The sequence below is a fragment of the Aegilops tauschii genome, chromosome 3 (assembly GCF_002575655.3).
Source record: "Aegilops tauschii subsp. strangulata cultivar AL8/78 chromosome 3, Aet v6.0, whole genome shotgun sequence".
NCBI classification, from domain to species: domain Eukaryota; kingdom Viridiplantae; phylum Streptophyta; class Magnoliopsida; order Poales; family Poaceae; genus Aegilops; species Aegilops tauschii.
The window spans coordinates 10,128,873-10,151,950 of record NC_053037.3 but is presented as its reverse complement, the minus strand read 5'-3'; the positions used below and the strand labels follow the sequence as shown (position 1 = coordinate 10,151,950).

The window sequence follows — 23,078 nt, the reverse complement described above, 5'->3', positions numbered from 1 at the left end:
GGTGTAAAGCGCATGAAGAAACTCCATACTGATGGACTTCTGGAATCACTTGATTATGAATCAGTTGGTACTTGTGAACCATGCCTCATGAGCAAGATGACTAAAACGTTGTTCTCCATAACAATGGAGCGAGCAACAGAATTGTTGGAAATCATACATATTGATGTATGTGGTCCAATGAATATTGAGGCTCGCAGCGGGTATCATTGTTTTCTCACCTTCACAGATGATTTGAGCAGATATGGGTATATCTACTTAATGAAACATAAGTCTGAAACATTTGAAAAGTTCAAAGAATTTCAGAGTGAAGTGGAAAATCATCGTAACAAGAAAATAAAGTTTCTGCGATCTGATCGTGGAGGAGAATATTTGAGTTACGAGTTTGGTCTACATTTGAAACAACGCGGAATAGTTTCGCAACTAAAGCCACCCGGAACACCACAGCGTAATGGTGTGTCCGAACGTCGTAATCGTACTTTATTATATGGTGCGATCTATGATGTCTCTTACTGATTTACCGCTATCGTTTTGGGGTTATGCTTTAGAGACGGCTTCATTCACGTTAAATAGGGCACCATCGTAATCCGTTAAGACGACACCTTATGAACTGTGGTTTGGCAAGAAACCAAAGTTGTCGTTTCTTAAAGTTTGGGGCTGCGATGCTTATGTGAAAAAGCTTCAACCTGATAAGCTTGAACCCAAATCGGAGAAATGTGTCTTCATAGGATACCCAAAGGAAACTGTTGGGTACACCTTCTATCACAGATCCGAAGGCAAGACATTTGTTACTAAGAATGGATCCTTTCTAGAGAAGGAGTTTCTCTCGAAGGAAGAGAGTGGGAGGAAAGTAGAACTTGATAAGGTAACTGTACCTGCTCCCTAATTAGAAAGTAGTTCATCACAGAAACCGGTTCCTGTGACACCTACACCAATTAGTGAGGAAGCTAATGATATTGATCATGAAACTTCAGATCAAGTTACTACCAAACCTCGTAGGTCAACCAAAGTAAGATCCGCACCAGAGTGGTACATTAATCCTGTTCTGGAGGTCATGTTACTTGACCATGGCGAACCTATGAACTATGAAGAAGCGATGGTGAGCCCAAATTCCGCAAAATGGCTTGAGGCCATGAAATCTGAGATGGGATCCATGTATGAGAACAAAGTGTGGACTTTGGTTGACTTTCCCGATGATCGGAAAGCCATAGAGATTAAATGGATCTTCAAGAAGAAGACTGACGATGACGGTAATGTAACTGTCTACAAAGCTCGACTTGTTGCGAAAGGTTTTCGACAAGATCAAGGGGTTGACTACGATGAGACTTTCTCACCCGTAGCAATGCTTAAGTCTGTCCGAATCATGTTAGCAATTGCCGCATTTTATGATTATGAAATTTGGCTAATGGATATCAAAACTGCATTCCTAAATGGATTTCTGGAAGAAGAGTTGTATATGATGCAACCAGAAGGTTTTGCCGATCCAAAGGGTGCTAACAAAGTGTGCAAGCTCCAGCGATCCATTTATGGACTGGTGCAAGCCTCTCGGAGTTGGAATAAACGTTTTGATAGTGTGATCAACGCATATGGTTTTATACAGACTTTTGGTGAAGCCTGTATTTACAAGAAAGTGAGTGGGAGCTTTGTAGAATTTCTAATATTATATGTGGATGACATATTGTTGATTGGAAATGATATAGAATTTCTGATAGCATAAAAGGATACTTGAATAAGAGTTTTTCAATGAAAGGCCTCGGTGAAGCTGCTTACATATTGGGCATCAAGATCTATAGAGATAGATCAAGACGCTTAATTGGACTTTCACAAAGCACATACCTTGACACAGTTTTGAAAAAGTTCAAAATGGATCAAGCAAAGAAAGGGTTCTTGCCTGTGTTACAAGGTGTGAAGTTGAGTCAGACTCAATGCCCGACCAATGCAGAAGATAGAGAAAAAATGAAAGATGTTCCCTATGCTTTAGCCATAGGCTCTATAATGTATGCAATGTTGTGTATCAGACCTGATGTGTGCCTTTCTATTAGCTTAGCAGGGAGGTACCAAAGTAATCGAGGAGTGGATCACTCGACAGCGGTCAAGAACATCCTGAAATACCTGAAAACGACTAAGGATATGTTTCTCGTTTATGGAGGTGACAAAGAACTTGTCGTAAATGGTTACGTCGATGCAAGCTTTGACACTGATCCAGACGATTCTAAATCGCAAACCGGATAGGTGTTTATATTGAACGGTGGAGCTGTCAGTTGGTGCAGTTCTAAACAAAGCATCGTGGCGGCATCTACGTGTGAAGCAGAGTACATAGCTGCTTCGGAAGCAGCAAATGAAGGAGTCTGGATGAAGGAGTTCATATCCGATCTAGGTGTCATACCTAGTGCATCGAGTCCAATGAAAATCTTTTGTGACAATACTGGTCCAATTGCCTTCGCAAAGGAATCTAGATTTTACAAGAGAACCAAGCACATCAAGAGACGCTTCAATTCCATCCAGGATCAAGTTCAGGTGGGAGACATAGAGATTTGCAAGATACATACGGATCTGAATGTTGTAGACCCGTTGACTAAGCCTCTTCCACGAGCAAAACATGATCAGCACCAAGACTCCATGGGTGTTAGAATCATTACTGTGTAATCTAGATTATTGACTCTAGTGCAAGTGGGAGACTGAAGGAAATATGCCCTAGAGGCAATAATAAAGTTATTATGTATTTCCTCATATCATGATAAACGTTTATTATTGATGCTAGAATTGTATTAACTGGAAACATAATACATGTGTGAATACATAGACAAACATAGTGTCACTAGTATGCCTCTGCTTGACTAGCTCGTTGGTCAAAAATGGTTGAGTTTCCTAGCCATAGACATGAGTTGTCATTTGATTAACGGGATCACATCATTAGGAGAATGATGTGATTGAATTGAACGATTTCATTAGCTTAGCACTTGATCGTTTAGTTTGTTGCTATTGCTTTCTTCATGACTTATACATGTTCCTATTACTATGAGATTATGCAACTCCCGAATACCGGAGGAACACTTTGTGTGCTACCAAACGTCACAACGTAACTGGATGATTATAAAGGTGCTCTACAGGTGTCTCCGATGGTACTTGTTGAGTTGGCATAGATCGAGATTAGGATTTGTCACTCCGATTGTCAGAGAGGTATCTCTGGGCCCTCTTGGTAATGCACATCACTATAAGCCTTGCAAGCAATGTGACTAATCAGTTAGTTGCGGGATGATGCATTACGGAACGAGTAAAGAGACTTGCCGGTAACGAGATTGAACTAGGTATTGAGATACCGACGATCGAATCTCGGGCAAGTAACATACCGATGGCAAAGGGAACAACGTATGTTGTTATGCGGTTTGACCGATAAAGATCTTCATAGAATATGTAGGAGCCAATATGAGCATCCAGGTTCTGCTATTGGTTATTGACTGGAGATGAGTCTCGGTCATGTCTACATAGTTCTCGAACCCGTAGGTCCGCACGCTTAACGTTCGGTGACGATCGGTATTGTGAGTTTATGTGTTTTGATGTACCAAAGGTAGTTCGGAGTCCCGGATTTGATCACGGACATGACGAGGAGTCTCGAAATGGTCGAGACATAAAGATTGATATATTGGAAGCCTATATTTGGTCATCGAAAAGGTTCCAGATGATATCGGAGTACCGGGGGGTTCCCGGAACCCCCCTGGGAGTATATGGGCCTTGATGGGCCCTAGTGGGAGAAGAGGAGGGGCGGCCAGGGAAGCTGCGTGCCCCCTCCCCCTCTAGTCCGAATTGGACAAGGAGGGGGGCGTCGCCGCCCTTTCCTTCTCTCCCTCTCTCCCTTCCTTCTCCTCTCCTACTCCTACTTGGAAGGGGGGAGTTCTGCGTCGGTAGCATCATCATCACCGTCATCACGCCGTCGTGCTGACGCAACTCTCCCTCGAAGCTTTGCTGGATCGTCAGTTGTGGGACGTCGCCGAGCTGAACGTGTGCAGAACTCGGAGGTGCCGTGTGTTCGGTACTTGGATCGGTCGATTGTGAAGACGTACGACTACATCAACCGCGTTGTCATAACGCTTCCGCTTACGGTCTACGAGGGTACGTAGACGACACTCTCCCCTCTGGTTGCTATGTATCACCATGATCTTGCGTGTGCGTAGGAATTTTTTTGAAATTACTATGTTCCCCAACAATGTAGTCATGTTAGATGTCCATCCTGGCTGAGTGTTTTTTATTCACGTCCAGTGCAACCATCATCACCGGCAAGATGCAATGAATCCACCGAGCGCTCCTGGTTTGCTGCCACCGCTAATCCGTGGCTTTACGCCAACGCAGTACTCTGCCATGGTGTGTCACTGTTCCTTCGCGCAGGGCTGGGATCTTGATGGCCTCAGGTTGAGACGCGGGGGCTCGCGTCAGCTGTCGAGCCAATCGACCTCATCGACGGAACCTTGAGTGGGCGAGAGAGAAATTTCGTCGGATGCATCGGAGAGAAGATTAGAGCGTGTAGGAAGGAGGTGCCGCGCAATCTCGACGATCAACTCCCGGGATCGGGCCCGACGACACCAACGCCTGGCCACATCCCTCTCATAGAGGTAGCTGCTGAAACATGCACGAAGTAGCCTCCGGCAATGACCTAACCCAATGTGACCTTTTTTGTTTCAAATTGTAGGTCCGAAAAGACACGATCAGATTAAGGAAGGGATTTTACATGGCCAAGGATTCCAATATGAGTGGTAAGGAATTGTTTTTCTATTTCTCATCAACGTGAAGCATTCGTTTTCTCTTTCTATACATCCAACCGGACATGCAGACTTTGTTCTGTAGCGTTTTTTTCCTTACATGTGTGTACATCTATTTAAATCTCAGCCGTCATTTCTTATGATTATAACATACAATCAACGGATATAAAGTGATGGCCTATGGAGAACTATGAAAGCCTCCGTCCTTTATTATTCGGTAAGGAAGTGTTCTCCCTGAGTATGCACCGTTGCGATAGTTCGTCGTGCCGAGACATCACGTGATGATCGGGTGTGATAAGCTCTATATTCACATACAATGGGTGCAAGACAGTTTTGCACGTGCGGAATACTCGAGTTAAACTTGATGAGCCTATCATGTACAGACATGGCCTCGGAACACTGAGACCGAAAGGTCGAACGTGGATCATATAGTAGATATGATCAACATAGAGATGTTCACCATTGAAAACTACTACATCTCACGTGATGACCGGACATCGTTTAGTTGATATGGGTCACGTGATCATTTAGATGACTAGAGGGATGTCTATCTAAGTGGGAGTTCTTTAGTAATATGATTAATTGAACTTTAATTTATCATGAACTTAGTCCTGAAAGTTTTTGCATATCTATGTTGTAGATCAATGGCCCGTGCTACCGTTCCCTTGAATTTTAATGCGTTCTTAGAGAAAGCTAAGTTGAAAGATGATGGTAGCAACTACACGGACTGGCTCCGTAACTTGAGCATTATCCTCATTGCTGCACAGAAGAATTATGTACTTGATGCACCGCTAGGTGCGAGGCCTGCTGCAGGAGCAACTGCTCACATTATGAATGTTTGGCAAGCTAAATCTGTCGACTACTCGATAGTTCAGTGTGCCATGCTTTACGTCTTAGAATCGGGACTTCAAAGACGTTTTGAACGTCATGGAGCATATGAGATGTTTCAGGAGTTGAAGTTAATATTTCAAGCAAATGCCCGAGTTGAGAGATATGAAGTCTCCAACAAGTTCTATAGCTGCAGGATGGAGGAGAACAGTTTTGTCAGTGAACACATACTCAGAATGTCTGGGTACCATAACCACTTGACTCAGTTGGGAGTTAATCTTTCGGATGATAGTGTTATTGACAGAGTTCTTCAATCACTGCCACCAAGCTATAAAGGCTTTGTGATGAACTATAATATGCAAGGGATGGAGAAGACTATTCTCGAGCTCTTCGCTATGCTCAAAGCAGCGGAGGTAGAAATCAAGAAGGAGCATCAAGTGTTGATAGTTAACAAGACCACTAGTTTCAATAAAAAGGGCAATAATGGAAAGAAGGGGAACTTCAAGAAGAAAGGCAAGCAAGTTGCACTCCCGGGAAGAAGCCCAAGTCTGGACCTAAGCCAGAAACTGAGTGCTTCTACTGCAAAGGGACTGGTCCCTGGAAGCGGAACTGCCCCAAGTATTTGGCGGATAAGAAGGATGGCAAAGCTAAAGGTATATTTGATATACATGTTATTGATGTGTACCTTACTAATGCTCGTAGTAGCGCCTGGGTATTTGATACTGGTTCTGTTGCTCATATTTGCAACTCAAAACAGGGGCGGATTAAACGAACGTTGGCTAAGGACGAGGTGACGATGCGCGTCGGGAATGGTTCCAAGGTCGATGTGATCGTCGTCGGCACGCTACCTCTACATCTACCTTTGGGATTAGTTTTAGACCTCAATAATTGTTATTTGGTGCCAGCGTTGAGCATGAACATTATATCTGGATCTTGTTTAATGCGAACTGTTATTCATTTAAATCAGAGAATAATGGTTGTTCCATTTATATGAGTAATATTTTTTATGACCATCCACCCTTGAAGAGTGGTCTATTTTTGTTGAATCTCGATCGTGGTGATACACATATTCGTAATATTGGTGCCAAAAGATGCAAAGTTCATAATGATAGTGCAACATATTTGTGGCACTGCCATTTAGGTCATATTGGTGTAAAGCGCATGAAGAAACTCCATGCAGATGGACTTTTGGAATCACTTGATTATGAATCATTTGATGCTTGCGAACCATGTCTCATAGGCAAGACGACTAAGACTCCGTTGTCCGGAACAATGGAGTGAACTACTGACTTATTGGAAATAATACATAGCGATGTATGCGGTCCGATGAGTGTTGAGAATCACGACGTATATCGTAATTTTCTGACCTTCACAGATGATTTGAGCAGATATGGGTATATCTACTTAATGAAACATAAGTCTGAAACATTTGAAAAGTTCAAAGAATTTCAGAGTGAAGTGGAAAATCATCATACCAAGAAAATAAAGTTTCTATGATCGGATCGCGGAGGCGAATATTTAAGTTACGAGTTTGGTCTTCATTTAAAACAATGTGGAATAGTTTCGCAACTCACGCCACCTGGAACACCACAGCGTAATGGTGTGTCCGAACGTCGTAACCGTACTTTATTAGATATGGTGTGATCTATGATGTCTCCTACCAATTTACCACTATCGTTTTTGGGTTATGCATTAGAGACAGCTGCATTCACGTTAAATAGGGCACCATCTAAATCCGTTGAGACGACGCCGTATGAACTGTGGTTTGGCAAGAAACCTAAGCTGTCGAAAATTCTTAAAGTTTGGGGTTGCGATGCTTATGTGAAAAAGCTTTAGCCTGATAAGCTCTAATCCAAATTGGAGAAGTGCGTCTTCAGAGGATACCCAAAAGAAATTGTTGTGTACACCTTCTATCACAGATCCGAAGGCAAGATATTTGTTGCTAAGAACAGATCCTTTCTAGAGAAGGAGTTTCTCTCAAAAGAAGTGACTGGGAGGAAAGTACAACTTGATGAGGTAGTTGTACCTTCTCTCGAATTAGGAAATGGTTCATCACAGAAATCAATTCCAGTGATGCATACACCAATTAGTGAGGAAGCTAATGATGATGATCATGAAACTTCAGATCTAGTTACTACCGTACCTCGTAGGTCAACCAGAGTACGTTCCGCACCAGAGTTGTACGGTAATCCTGTTCTGGAAGTCATGTTACTAGACCATGACGAACCTACGAACTATGAGGAAGCGATGACGAGCCCAGATTCCGTGAAATGGCTTGAGGCCATGAAATCTGAGATGGGATCCATGTATGAGAACAAATTGTGGACTTTGGTTGACTTGCCCGATGATCGGCAAGCCATAGAGAATAAATGGATCTTCAAGAAGAAGACTGACGTTGACGGTAATGTTACTGTCTACAAAGCTCGACTTGTTGCGAAAGGTTTTCGACAAGTTCAAGGGGTTGACTACGATGAGACCTTATCACCCGTAGCGATACTTAAGTTTGTCTGAATCATGTTAGCAATTGCCGCATTTTATGATTATCAAATCTGGCAAATGGACGTCAAATTTGGCAAATAGATTTCTCAAAGAAGAGTTGTATATGATGCAACTAGAAGGTTTTGTCGATCCTAAAGGCGCTAACAAAGTGTGCAAGCTTCAGCGATCCATTTATGGACTGGTGCAAGCTTTTCAGAGTTGGAATATACGCTTTGATAGTGTGATGAAAGCATATGGTTTTATACAGACTTTTGGAGAAGCCTGTATTTACAAGAAAGTGAGTGGGAGCACTGTAAAATTTCTAATATTATATGTGGATGACATATTGTTGATTGGAAATGATATAGAATTTCTAGATAGCCTAAAAGGATATTGAATAAGAATTTTTCAATGAAAGACCTCGGTGAAGCTGCTTATATATTAGGCATCAAGATCTATTGAGATAGATCAAGACGCTTAATTGGACTTTCACAAAGCACATACCTTGATAAAGTTTTGAAGAAGTTCAAAATGGATCAGTCAAAGAAAGGGTTCTTGCCTATGTTACAAGGTGTGAAGTTGAGTCAGACTCAATGCCCGACCACTGCAGAAGATAAAGAGAAAATGAAAGTCATTCCCTATGCCTCAGCCATAGGTTCTATCATGTATGCAATGTTGTGTACCAGACCTGATGTGCCTTGCTATAAGTTTAGCCGAGAGGTACCAAAGTAATCCAGGAGTGGATTACTGGACCGCGGTCAAGAACATCCTAAAATACCTGAAAAGGACTAAGGATATGTTTCTCGTTTATGGAGGTGACAAAGAACTCGTCGTAAATGGTTATGTTGATGCTAGCTTTGACACTGGTCCGGATGACTCTAAGTCGCAAACCGGATACGTATTTATATTGAATGGTGGAGCTGTCAGTTGGTGCAGTTCCAAGCAAAGCGTCGTGGTGGGATCTATGTCTGAAGTGGAGTACACAGTTGCTTCGGAAGCAGCAAATGAAGGAGTCTGGATGAAGGAATTCATATCCGATCTAGGTGTAATACCTAGTGCATCAGGTCCAATGAAAATCTTTTGCATCAATACTGGAGCAATTGCCTTGGCGAAGGAATCCAGATTTCACAAGAGAACAAAACACATCAAGACACTACTGGAATCAGCTAATTTGCCGTCTGCCAGCTCTTTGCCGTCTGCTAGCTGACGGCAAAGAAGCACTTTGCCATCAGCTACCCAGAAGCTGACGGCAAAGAAGTGGCGGACGGCAAAGAAGCTCTTTGCCATCTGCGGGCTCTTTGCCGTCCGCCAGCGGACGGCAAAGATTCTTTGCCGTCAGCTGGCGGACGGCAAAGAGAGAGGTGGCCCCCACCCCCCGCCCGTTTGGGGAAAACTTAACGCCCCACCTCTTTGCCGTCAGCTGGCGGACGGCAAAGAGGAGACTACCTAACGGCCCGTACCCCCCTCCCCCCGCCCATTACTCTCTGTTCTCTCCCTCTCTCTCCTCGCCGACGCGCACTACATCCCACCCCACATCCCACCCCATACCCCACCCCACCGCCGCCGCCCCCAGTTCTCGCCGCCGCCCGGCGCCCCGGCCCCACCGCCCTGGGGCCCCGCCGCCCCGTCGCCCTCCTCCACCGCCCCGGGGCCCCGCCGCCCCGTCGCCCCGGCCCCCCGCCGCCCCGTCGCCCCGGCCCCCTACCGGCCACCTCCTCCACCGCCCCGCCCCCTCCTCCACCGGCGACCTCCTCCACCGGCCCTGCCTCAGGTGAGCTCTACCCCTTTTTTCCTTTTTTCTGTTTTTTTAGTTTTAGGTTTAGTTTTAGGGCCGCAAACAACACACTAAAAAAAGTTCATACATAAAGTAGTTCGTACATAATAAATAGTAAAAAAACTACTCGGCGTCGCTATCTACGTCAATCACGGCCGGGCCGTTGCCGCCGTCATCGTCGCTACTGGACCGGTTCGCGACGTCGTCCCAGTCCACCGGGACGTCGTCCGAATCCTCTTCCTCCTCCGCCGCCGGCGCCTGCTGCCACTCCTGCTGCCACTCCGGCGGCACCTGCTGCCACTCCGGCGGCGCCATCGCCGCCTGCAGCGCCGCCTCCTCCTGGGCCTCCAGCGCCGCCTGCTGCGCCGCCATCGCCGCCTGCTGCGCCGCCATCGCCGCCTGCAGTGCCGCCTCCTCCTGGGCCTCCAGCGCCGCCGCCGTGGCGGCCTCCTCCGCTGACTGCGCCAGGATCGCGAGGAGCCCGGGCGTGTCCTCCGGGTCGCCGTCCTGCTGGAGCGCCGCCTGCTCCGACGGGATCACAACCTCGGCCGGGGCTGCTGGGGCGGGGGTGGGAGCGGGTGCCCTGCGCGGCTGGGAGGGCCCGGCTCCACGGGAGAGATCGCCGACAGGGAGCCCTCGGGCGGCGCGCTTGAAGGCGCCGATGACGTCGTCGAACCGCTTGCCCCGGCGGCCCTTCCGGTTGTAGCGTCCCCCGGGGTGCGCGCGAAGCTCTGCCGGCGTAGCCGGTGCGCCCTGCGTGGGGAAGCCGTCCGCAGAGATCCTCCACGGCCGCGGCAGCTTCGCCGCCGCCGGCACGTAGAGGCCGAACCGAGCGAGGTCCTCCGTCTGCCCCAACGTGAGGCTCGACGGCCAGTGGCCGCCCGGTGCCGCGCCGTCGGAGTCCGAGTCGCTGGACGCCATCCCGCGAAGAGAACGCCGGTGTGAAGAGGGAGAGGAGGGGGGCGGGGCGGTGGAGGAGGTGGCCGGTGTGACCAAACTCGCCGCGCAGGGCGGGTTTTATAGCGCCGGGCGGATTTAATGCGGCACGGAGGCGCCGGGCCGCGGAAGACGAGAGGGCGGCGGGCGGAAGACGAGATGGCCACGCGGAAGACGAGAGGGCGGCGCGCGGAAGACGAGACGGCGGCGCGCGGCAGACGAGATGGCGGCGTTGACCGCGAGGCATCGGGGCACGCGGGGCAGGCGAGGCGGCAGCCGGCAGCGCGGCAGCGGGAAGCGGGGGGTAGGAGGCGTCGGGGCACGCGGGGCAGGCGAGGCGGCAGCGGGCAGGGGGGGCAGGCGGCAGCGCCTCAGCGGGGGCGGCCGACGCGACGCGACGCGGCGGCCGAGGCGGAAGCGGGGGCGGCCGATGCGGCGGGCGAGGCGGAAGCGGGGGCGGCCGAGGCGGAAGCGGGGGCGGCCGAGGCGGAAGCGGGGGCGGCCGATGCGGCGGGCGAGGCGGAAGCGGACGGCAAAGGCACTAGAAAGTTTGCCGTCCGCGGCGGATGGCAAAGGCCTGCCGTTATCCACATAACGGACTAAGAGCACAATTATTGCCGTCTGCTCTCGTTGCCGTCCGCGGCCGACGGCAAAGGTCCTTTGCCGTCAGCCGTTAGGAAGCAGACGGCAAAGCAGCTGTTTACCGTAGCCTACTTTGCCGGAGCCTTTTGCCGTCCGCGGGTGACGGCAAAGGCCTTTGCCGTCCGCCGTTCATGCCTTTGCCGTCCGCCGTGGCAGACGGCAAAATAGCTGATTCCTGTAGTGAGAGACGCTTCAACTCCATCCGCGATCAAATCAAGGAGGGAGACATAGAGATTTGCAAAATACATACGGATCTGAATGTTGCAGACCCGTTGACTAAGCCTCTTCCATGAGCAAAACATGATCAACACCAGGACTCCATGGGTGTTAGAATCATTACAATGTAATCTAGATTATTGACTCTAGTGCAACTGGGAGACTGAAGGAAATATGCCCTAGAGGCAATAATAATGTTGTTATTTATATTTCCTTATATCATGATAAATGTTTATTATTCATGCTAGAATTGTATTAACCGGAAACTTGATACATGTGTGAATACAAAGACAAAACTTTGTATCCTTAGTATGCCTCTACTAGACTAGCTCGTTAATCAAAGATGCTTAAGTTTCCTGACCATAGACATGTGTTGTCTTTTGATGAACGGGGTCACATCATTACGAGAATGATGTGATGGAGAAGACCCATCCGTTAGCTTAGCATAATGATCGTTAAGTTTTATTGCTATTGCTTTCTCCAAGACTAATACATATTCCTTTGACTATGACATTATGCAACTCCCGAATACCAGAGGAACACCTTGGGTGCTATCAAACATCACAACATAACTGGGTGATTATAAAAATGCTTTACAGATGTCTCCGAAGGTGTTTGTTGGGTTGGCATAGATCGAGATTAGGATTTATCACTCCGAGTATCGGAGAGGTATCTCTGGGCCCTCTCGGTAAAGCACATCACGGTAAGCCTTGCAAGCGATGTGACAAATGAGTTAGTTACGGGATGATGCATTACGGAGCGAGTAAAGAGACTTGCCGGTAACGAGATTGAACTAGGTATGAAGATACCGACGATCGAATCTTGGGCAAGTAACATACCGATGACAAAGGGAATGACGTATGTTGTCATGCGGTTTTGACAGATAAAAATCTTCGTAGAATATGTAGGAACCAATATGAGCATCCAAGTTCCGCTATTGGTTATGGACCGGAGATGTGTCTCGATCATGTCTACATAGTTCTCGAACCCGTAGGGTCCGCACGCTTAACGTTCGATGATGATTTGTATTATGTGTTACGTGTTTTGGTGACCGAAGATTGTTCGAAGTCCCGGATGAGATCACGGACATGACGAGGAGTCTCGAAATGGTCGAGAGGTAACGATTGATATATTGGACAAAGGTATTCGGACACCGAAATGGTTTCGGGAAGTTTCGGATATTTATCGGGGTACCGAGGGGTTACCGGAACAACCCCGGGGAAGTAATGGGCCTTCATGGGCCATAGGGGAGAAAGAGAGGGGAGCCCGCAGGGTGGCGCCCCCCCCCCCCAAGGAATACGAATTGGACAAGGGGGAGGGGTGCGCGGCCCCCTTTCCTCTTTCCCTCTCCCTCTCCCTCGCCTTCCCTCTTTCCCCTCCATGAGAAAGAAAAAAAGGGGGGGTCGAATCCTACTAGGAGTGGAGTCCTTGTAGGACTGCCCCCCCTGGCGCTCCCCTTGGTGGGTGGCCTCCTCCTTCCCTCCATTATCTACAGGGGCAGGGGCACCCCATAGCACAACAGTTATTCTCTTAGCCATGTGTTGCCCCCCTCCACAGTTTACTCCTCCGGTCATAGCGTCGTGGTGCTTAGGCGAAGCCCTGCGCGGATCACATCACCATCACCGTCACCACGCCGTCGTGCTGACGAAACTCTTCCTCGACCCTCCGCTGGATCAAGAGTTCGAGGGAAGTCATCGAGCTGAACGTGTGCTGAACTCGGAGGTGCCGTACATTCGGTACTTGATCAGTTGGATCGTGAAGACGTTCGACTACATCAACCGCGTTAACTTAATGCTTCCGCTTTCGGTCTACGAGGGTACGTGGACATACTCTCCCCCTCTCAATGCTATGCATCTCCTAGATAGATCTTGCGTGAGCGTAGGAATTTTTTTGAAATTGCATGCTACGTTTCCCAACACATATCGGGTCACCGGAAGGGGTTTCCGGCACCCCCGGCAAAAGATATGGGCCTTAGGGGCCAAGAGGGGAAACGCACCAGCAACAAGGGGCTGGTGCGCCACCCCCCCCCATATGGGCCGACCTAAGGAAGAGAAGGAAATGGGAGAAGGGAAAGGTAAGTGTGGATTAGGATTCCCACTTCCTTCCCTCTCCCCCCTCTTTCCTTCCCCTCCAACAAACATGGCAGGAGGGGGCGCAACCAAGTGCAGGAGCCAAGTAGGATTCGAACCTACTTAAGGTGCCCCTTGGCCTCAACCCTCTCCCTCCCACCTATATATATCAGGAGGGGGGCGCCTAGCACACCCCAAACAATTTCCTAGCCGTGTGCGGTGCCCCCCTCCACCGTTTACACCCCCGGTCATATTTTTGTAGTGCTTAGGCGAAGCCCTGCAGAGATCAGTTCACCATTACCGTCACCACGCCATCGTGCTGACTGAACTCATCTACTACCTCGACGTCTTGCTGGATCAAGAAGGCGAGGGACGTCACCGAGCTCAACATGTGCAGAACGGGGAGGTGTCGTGCGTTCGGTAGTTGATCGTTTGAAGCGCAAAGAAGTTCGACTACATCAACCGCGTTGTGAAACTCTTCCGCTTATGGTCTACGAGGGTACATTGACACACTCTCCCTCTCGTTGCTATGCATCTACATGGATAGATCATTGTGTGTGCATATAATTTTTTTCCATGCAACGATTCCCAACAGTGGCATCATGAGCCAGGTCTATGCGTAGATGATATGCACGAGTAGAACACAAAGAGTTGTGGGCGGTGTTAGTCATACTTCTTACCACCAACATCTTATTTTGATTCGGCGGTATTGTGGGATGAAGCGGCCTGGACCAACCTTACATGTCCATGCACATGAGACCGGTTCCACCGACAGAAATGCAACTAGTTTTGCATAAAGGTGGCTGGCGGGTGTGTGTTTCTCCTACTTTAGTTGAGTCGAATTTGACTATGGCCGGTCCTTGAAGAAGGTTAAAACAGCAAACTTGACAAATCACCGTCATGGTTTTTGTTGTAGGTAAGAACGGTTCTTGTTGAAGCCCTTAGCAGCCACGTAAAACTTGCAAAAACAAAGTAGAGGACGTCTAACTTGTTTTTGCAGGGTATGTTGTGATGTGATATGGTCAAGACATGATGTGATAAACGTTATTGTATGAGATAATCATGTTTTGTTAGTTATCGGCAACCGGCAAGAGCCTTATGGTTGTCTCTTTATTGTATGAAATGCAAATGCCATGTAATTGCTTTACTTCATCACTATGCGTTAGCGATAGTTGTAGAAGCAATAGTTGGCGAGACGGCCACGATGCAACGATGGACATCAAGGTGTCGAGCCGGTGACGATGGAGATCATGACGATGCTTTGGAGATAGAGATGAAAAGCACGAGATGATGATGGCCATATCATGTCACATATTTGAATTGCATGTGATGTTTATCCTTTATGCATCTTATTTTGCTTAGTACGGCGGTAGCATTATAAGATGATCCCTTCACTAAATTTCAAGATAAAAGTGTTAGCCCTGAGTATGCACCGTTGCTACAGTTCATCGTGTTGAGACATCACGTGATATTCGGGTGTGGTAGACTCTACATTCACATACAACGGGTGTAAGACAGTTTTGCACATGCGGAATACTTGGTTTAAACTTGACGAGCCTAGCATGTACAGACATGGCCTCGGTACACTGGAGATCGAAAGATCAAATGCGAATCATATAGTAGATATGATCAACATAGAGATGTTCACCATTGATGACTACCCCATCTCACGTGATGATCAGACATGGGTTAGTTCATTTGGATCACGTATCAGTTAGATGACTTGAGGGATGTCTATTTAAGTGGGAGTTCTTAAGTAATTTCATTAATTGAACTTAATTTATCATGAACTTAGTCCTGATAGTATTTGCATATCTATGTTGTAGATCAATAGCTCGCAATATAACTCACTTATTTTTTTGATATGTTCCTAGAGAAACCTAAGTTGAAAGATTATAGTAGCAATGATTCGGACTGGGTCCATGATCTGAAGATTATCCTCATTGTTGCACAGAAGAATTATGTCCTTGATGCACCGCTAGGTGATAGACCTGTTGCAGGAGCTGATGTAGAAGTTATGAACGTTTGACAAGCTCAATATGATGACTACATGATAGTTTAGTGCGCCATGCTTTACGGCTTAGAATCAGGGCTTCAAAGACATTTTGAATGCCATGGACACTACAAGAAATATGTCAACTAGTGACCTTCTGTCAGTGACCCTGGAAGAATTGGTAATAGATCTATGACCATTTGAGACCAATTGGTCAAAAGCTGTTCGGGGGGCTCCAAACCCTAAACCATAATGACCATTAGGGCCAGTAAGGTCATAATTTCATTGCACCAAAAGGTCATAAACCAGATGGCACTGGTCCGGTGCCTTATTCGTAACTGATCATGACCAGTATAGATGGTCATAACCTTGTAAATTGTGGTGGATTGGTATGACTTGGCGCCACCTCATCAGTTCTGCCTATGTGTCATGTCCATGTGTCAATTTTTGCCCTAGGTTGTGAAGCAACCTATATTTCTGTCATTCCAAAAATTCCCAAAAAAATCTCATAAATTCTTTGGGTCATATCTTCGTCAAATATGTAAAAATCCTTCCTTACCTAGTTCAAAAATAATTCAACAATATTCATTTCCCTATTCTGTTCACAACAGCACTTTATGAAGGAAGTGCTATTTATATATTCTTGATTGCCCTCGGAATTCTTGGGAACTCTTTCCCACCCAAATCATTGCCGCATGACAAAATTCAGCTCCATTTGCCTAGCAAATCTTCCTCGGCAAATTTCCAAAGTTTTTGTCCACCTAGAAGCATTGTGAAGGAAGTACCTTTTTATATATCCAAATGACATGAAATTTATACAGTTCCTTCATATGCCCAAATTATCACCCTCCTCCAAATTGCAGCTCAGTCAAATCATCTATGTGAGCCCAGGTTCAATTTATATTTTATGGCAAGATTGGCACGTTGCAAAGCAAGTGTTATCTAGACCCCTCCTATTACCCTCAAACTCTTTGGGCACTCTTCCTTACCCAAATCATTGCCACATGATAATATTTAGCTCCATTTTCCTAGTAAATCTTTCTCAGGAAATTTCCAAAGTTTCTACCTCGAGAGAAGCTTTGTGAAGTAAGTACTAGCTAAGCTTACCCAAATGATCTGAAAATCTACCAAGGCATGTCCATACCTATGTAACTTACCTACACCAAATTTGAGCTCATTTCATTCATCCAATTTCTCTCACTACTTTTCCCAAGTTTCGGTCCATATAAGAGCATTGTGAAGGAAGTACCACTTTGGCATGTCCAAATGGTATCAATTTTCTACGGTGCCTTTCAATGCCCAAATAACCATCCTCCACCAAATTTCAGCTCAATCCATTCATTATTTTGAGCCTAGCTTCAACATTCATATTTCTGTCCAGTGTGGTACTTTGCAAAGCAAGTACCACCTAGGATCCTCCTTTTGATCTGAAAATTTGCGAAGACATTCTTCTTAGTAGATGATCATCCTCAGCCAAAACTCACGCCCATTGGCCATGCGCATTTTCCGTACCGCCAATCAAACACTTGGGTGCTAATTCATCTTTGAGTATAGGTCAGTCTCCTCGTGAGATTCTTATGTTGTAATTTTCTTTGTAGCACCTACCTGGGGAATGCCCAACCCACTAGACATGCCTAGTCCTCCAAGAATGCATGTCAACGCCAAGGTCACGCGATGAGCACGCACCAGGCATGCGAGTTCACGCGCTTTGGAGTTGGGGCCCTGGGCCACCATCCAAACCTCGACGTATCGCCACCAAACCATGTATTTATGCTTAAATAGATACTTATGTAACTAGAAATGATTTTTGGAAAAATAAAGAGCAAACAATAAGGCAGCTGCAGTTCAAATTTGACCCGCTTCCTACTGAATCGGCGGGAATTTGTCTTTTTCACCAGAGGTGGATCAAAACTTTTTACACCCAACCATTTTGTCAATTGTGCATTAAATATGGCCTAGTATTTTAGAAAATTTATTTGGTCCAATTTTGCAACAAATATATGATAGGTCCTTCACAAAACAAACTCATTTCGGGCACTCGGAAAATGGAAAATGAATTTTCCGTGCAAAGAAAATGAAAACTCCCTTAGGCAACATTGTTTGGAATTCCAAGATGCACCCTTGTGCACAATATGAGATCATTTGAACAAACTATTCCATGAATATGGCCATAAGATTGATCATTTGGCTTGAAAGCCATTGATCTCCATACGTGATAGCTCGTTTCTGAGAGCACTTTTTCAAAATAATTGCCGTATTACAAGTTTGTTATTTTTCCTGGAAACTTGGCCACATATAATGACACAATGCGAAGGTTTCCCAATTTTTTGATTTTTTTTTGAATTTTTTATGCCCGTTTCAAAATGCGGTCAAAACGGCGGGAATGACCGTTCCTAGCTAGTGGTTGAATCTTGGAATTTTTTTGGCGTTTCTCTGATTAAATAGATACTTATGTACCTAGAAATGATTTTTGGAAAAAATAAAGAGCAAACAATAAGGCAGCTGCAGTTCAAATTTGACCCGCTTCCAACTGAATCGGCGGAAATTTGTCTTTTTCACGAGAGGTGGATCAAAACTTTTTACACCCAACCATTTGGTCAATTGTGCATTAAATATGGCCTAGTATTTTAGAAAAATGGTTTGGTCCAATTTTGCAACAAATATTTGGGAGGTCCTTCACAAAAAAACCTCCTTTTGGCAACTCGAAAAATGGAAAATGGTTTTTTCGTCCAAAGAAAATGAAAACTTCCTTAGGCAACATTGTTTGCCATCCCAATATGCACCCTTGTGCACAATATGAGATCATTCGAACAAACTATGCCATGAATGTGGCCATAAGATTGATCATTTGGCTTGAAAGCCATTGATCTCCACACGTGGTAGCTCATTTCTGAGAACACTTTTTTAAAATAATTGTCGTATTACAAGTTTGTTATTTTTTCTGTGAACTTGGCCACATATAATGACACAATGCGAAGGTTTCCCAATTTTTTAATTTTTTTTTAATTTTTTATGCCCGTTTCAAAATGCGGTCAAAACGGCGGGAACGACCGTTCCTAGCTAGTGGTTGAATCTTGGAATTTTTTTGGTGTTTCTCTGATTAAATAGATAATGATGTACCTAGAAATGATTTTTGGAAAAAATAAAGAGCAAACTACAAGGCAGCTGCAGTTCAAATTTGACCCGCTTCCAACTGAATCGGCGGAAATTTGTCTTTTTCACGAGAGGTGGATCAAAACTTTTGACACCCAACCATTTGGTCAATTGTGCATTATATATGGCCTAGTATTTTAGAAAAATGATTTGATCCAATTTTACAACAAATATATGGTAGGTCCTTCACAAAAAAACTCATTTTGGGCCGTCAAAAAATGAAAAATGTTTTTTTTTGCCAAAAAACTCATTTCTCACTACACCTTTTTGAAGATATTTATCTTTTTTCATGTTTGTTATTTTTTCTGAAAACTCGTTCACATTTTGGTGACACAATGAGAAGGTTTTCTATTTTCTTTTTGAATTTCTCAGGTCATAAAATAGCTGACATGATTTTAACACATTAGTTTTAGACAACTATGACCAATTTAGATGGTCATAGCATCATACTGCATTCTGATTGGTCCGTAGACGTTTCACGCGGATCGTGCATCATACGCCGTCGGATGCTCGTGGATCCAACGACTGTCCTCCCCCCCCCCCCCCCCCCCCCCCCTCGCTGTCTCGCCCGACGGAGAGAGAGAGAGAGAGAGAGAGAGAGAGAGCTGCCTCCTCCCTTCCAGATCATATATATATATATGTGATATATGTTCGTTGTTCATTAGTCGTACGTACAGATTTACCAGCATACGCGGGCAGATCAATAGATTTTTCTAGACGTTTTATTGGATCGTGAGATGATTGATTTAGTACTGCTACTAGAAAGAAGACTGAAAAGGCTGGGCCAAGTGCACGCATGTTGGGAACGTAGTTAAATTGAGGAGTTTGTCCGTTGCTTGGCCTGGTATTATTACCAAAAATGGTGTGAGTCCCTGTACTTATTATGAATGGGAAATCTTAACATCACACTGGGGTTTATTAGTCTCCAATTGTATATTCTCAGCACTCAACTGATTTTACTGATACTGTAGTGGACATGACACGTGAGCACCCCGCTTCAAGGAATGCAATGCTTCTTTCTGTTTTATTTTACAGGAACTAGAAGGAGCTTCCACCTTTGAGTACAGAAGTAGTATCAAAATTGAAGACCCTTGTATTACTGTCTTGTTTTTCAATGAAATGGGAGGCCCATGCAGTAAGTCACATGGGCACCTGGGAGGCTGGGATCATGTGTGCTTTGCAGAGTACTAGACCCAGCTCACCCTCTGTTAGATTACTTGTTGGGCTGCTACTTTGTGTTTGTTGTGCAGTATATTAGACATCCTGAATTTGGCATCTAGCCAAGAACAGAATGCAGGTTGCGCCATTCTTATTATTGCTAAACTGTTGTGACGCAATTTTTAAAGAATACGATCTTCTAAGTATTAATCTGCTAATGCATTTGAGTGCTGGGTAGGTAGGATCTTAGGATCATCAACTCTTGTACACTGTTTTAACTGGTTTTGCATCTGTACATACATGTGTACAGCCGTAAATCCAAGTGTACATGCTGTCTTTTGCAGGCTTATTTCAGGTTGTGGTTGTTTGTCCTAAAATATATCAGTCTATTTTTTTATATCCTCGTCCACTAATCTGGGCACTCGATTTACCCGAAGCCTTGTGAATCAGGTTATGCAAACCCGTTGCATTTAGCACCATCAAAGCTTGTTACTACATCAGTTGCTTGCTCCAAGTGTCTTGTTCTTGGATTCTTTGATTTTATACTGGTGTGCACAACGCTGGTATTTCTGGATAAGCTGAAACTAGTTTCTCCACCATATGCTATCTAGCTGTTGGGTGCTAATTATAGTTACTTTATATGAAGAAACACTTACCTTGCAGCCATCTAATATGCAATTCTAATAACATGTGATGCCTGCTTTTTTTAGTTGTATATGCCATTCGTGCATGAATTCCTTTTCTTATGTACCAACTCCCTAATCAATATTTTGTGTTTTCAGTTCGCTATCTTAGGAGAACCTGGTGTGCTATATGGGGAAGCAAAGCAGCAGCCCAGAACCCGACCTGTGATTCCACATGAAGGCACCACGACGCACCATGATGCTCCCTTGGAAGGTCAGCTCCTGGACCGCAACTTTCTCTCAATTTGTGCTCTGCTTGATATCAGTTCCTTGTATTGCTGCTGCATTAAAGCAAGTTGCAATGTGCAGGGCTTCCGAGTCTGCACCCCACCGTCCGGACGGAGCAAGGAGGGGGCATCGTCCATACCGCGGAGTTGGTTGAGCCTTGAGTGCGACTTGGAGAAGCAGTGCATCATCTGGGGTCATCTCTTGCTTGTGCCGTGGTAAGAACAGAGCGCCACTCTTTGTCGTGCATGTATCGAAATGGCAGAAATGTCGAATACATGTTCGCTCTCAGCTGGGATACTTTTGAGGGAAGATACTTGGCTGTACTTAGTTATGTGATTTATACATGTTCGTGCTGTTTGTTAAGAGATTATCGTTATGTCGTTGCTACTCCGTTGTGTATCTCTCTTTTCTTGTGTGCTGCATCATTGTAGATATGCTTGATGGAGTGAATGCTTTTATTTCTGGTTGTTACAAACCTTTACTATGTACCATGCTTAGTGTTTACTGTACTGATGCATTGGCCATCGGAATTTGGGCGTGTATGCAAACATCACTATCAATTGTGAAATTGATTCTAAAATTTCTCATTAACTTCATTTCATATTGTGATTTTTGGATTTCGTACCAATTTATTGTTGGCCTGCATGTGCTCTGTACCTTGCTGTGGTTTTAAGTAGCAAGTACCTTAGTACCTTTTCTGTCATGTGGTGTCCATGGATTGAAATGTTGGCTGTTATGTATTGATTGTAGTATAAAAAATGGCTCAAACCTGAAGTACTTAAAATAGATTGTAGTTTCTTTCTTGTTTGTTTTGATACCCATATACCTGCCATGTATTAGCTCTTTCCTTTTGTGCACGTTAATTTAGCGTTTGTGTTGATTTGATGCCAATGTTCAGAAACAAGATTTTGATGGATGGGTTTATGTGTTCTGCTGGTATATATGCACACGGATTGGCCTTCATTATTTTGTATCTACTGTTAGATATATGCTGTTAGATTTGCTTTTATTTTGTACCTAACCATTTTGTTCTATAACGTGCAGATGCTGGCGTTTCATGTTTCGTCGCGAGCATCAAGACGAAGAAGTCGGAAGAAGCATAGTTCAAGCTCATCGGAGCAAGTTCAAGGAGTAATGAAGCTCTTGATGCTGATCCGTATTGGAACAAATTGAAGCACGAACTTGGCTTCTTTTTATACTGTGATCATAAAAGACCCACATCATAAAAGAAGTCTTCTACTTGGACATATTGTACACCCATAGAGCTTGTTATACTGTGATCGCATTTGTATGTGGTGATGTAACGGATTGTTGCTTCTTTTTATTTGAAGTATTACACCTGTTTTCTGTCTATTTTGATTTAAATATTGGTTGTTTAATTATTGGCATATTGAAATATGAGGAACATGGCCATGACAACAAGGACCCACAAACCAGAATCGGACATTTGGGACCCGCTTATCAGAACCTGACAATTGGGACCCATTTGAAAAAGGAAAAAAGGGCCACAACCCAGAAATAAAAAGGCCGAATTATAGGGCCTGGCCCGTGTAGCTTACCCAAATTGAAAGAAAAAAAACAACAAATGGGCTGAATTAATGGGCTTGGCCCATATAAACACCCAATTGGACCGGGCCAATTCTAATTTCTGACCTTTTCAATTGGTCGCAATTTTGCCACGTCAGATTGCTACGTCGGATCCGATGTGGCCCGGGCAGACAGCCAGTGACCAAAACAAAAGGTCATGGGTTCAATGACCTTCTGTTTTGGTCTTAAACGTCTATGACCTTCTCACAGAGAAGGTCGTTAATTTCAATTAACGACCGCCAGCTTTTGACCATCAGTTTTTGGTCACAAAAATGTCACAAACGGAAACCAGTGACCATTTCAGTGACCAATAGTGGAGGTCACAAGATAGCATATTTCTTGTAGTGGGAACATATGAGATGTTCCAAGAGCTGAAATTGGTATTTCAAACTCATGCCCGTGTCGAGAGGTATGAGACCTCTGACAAAGTACTTTTCCTACAAGATGGAGGAGAATAGCTCAACCAGTGAGCATATGCTCAGAATGTCCGGGTAGTACAATCGCTTGAATCAAGTGGGAGTTAATCTTCTAGATAAGATAGTAATTGACAGAGTTCTCTAGTCACTATCACCAAGCTACTAG

The 23,078-nt window shown here is 45.2% G+C and overlaps 1 long non-coding RNA gene across 1 annotated transcript; it reads left to right on the top strand.

Annotated features, from left to right (window-relative positions):
- The first annotated feature begins 20,213 nt into the window (after positions 1–20,213).
- LOC109748848 (uncharacterized) lies at positions 20,214–22,260 on the top strand. The gene is made up of 3 exons (XR_002229441.4): positions 20,214–20,895; positions 20,991–21,124; positions 21,954–22,260. It is a non-coding gene; the product is annotated as an uncharacterized lncRNA (long non-coding RNA).
- Positions 22,261–23,078: the final 818 nt, after the last annotated feature.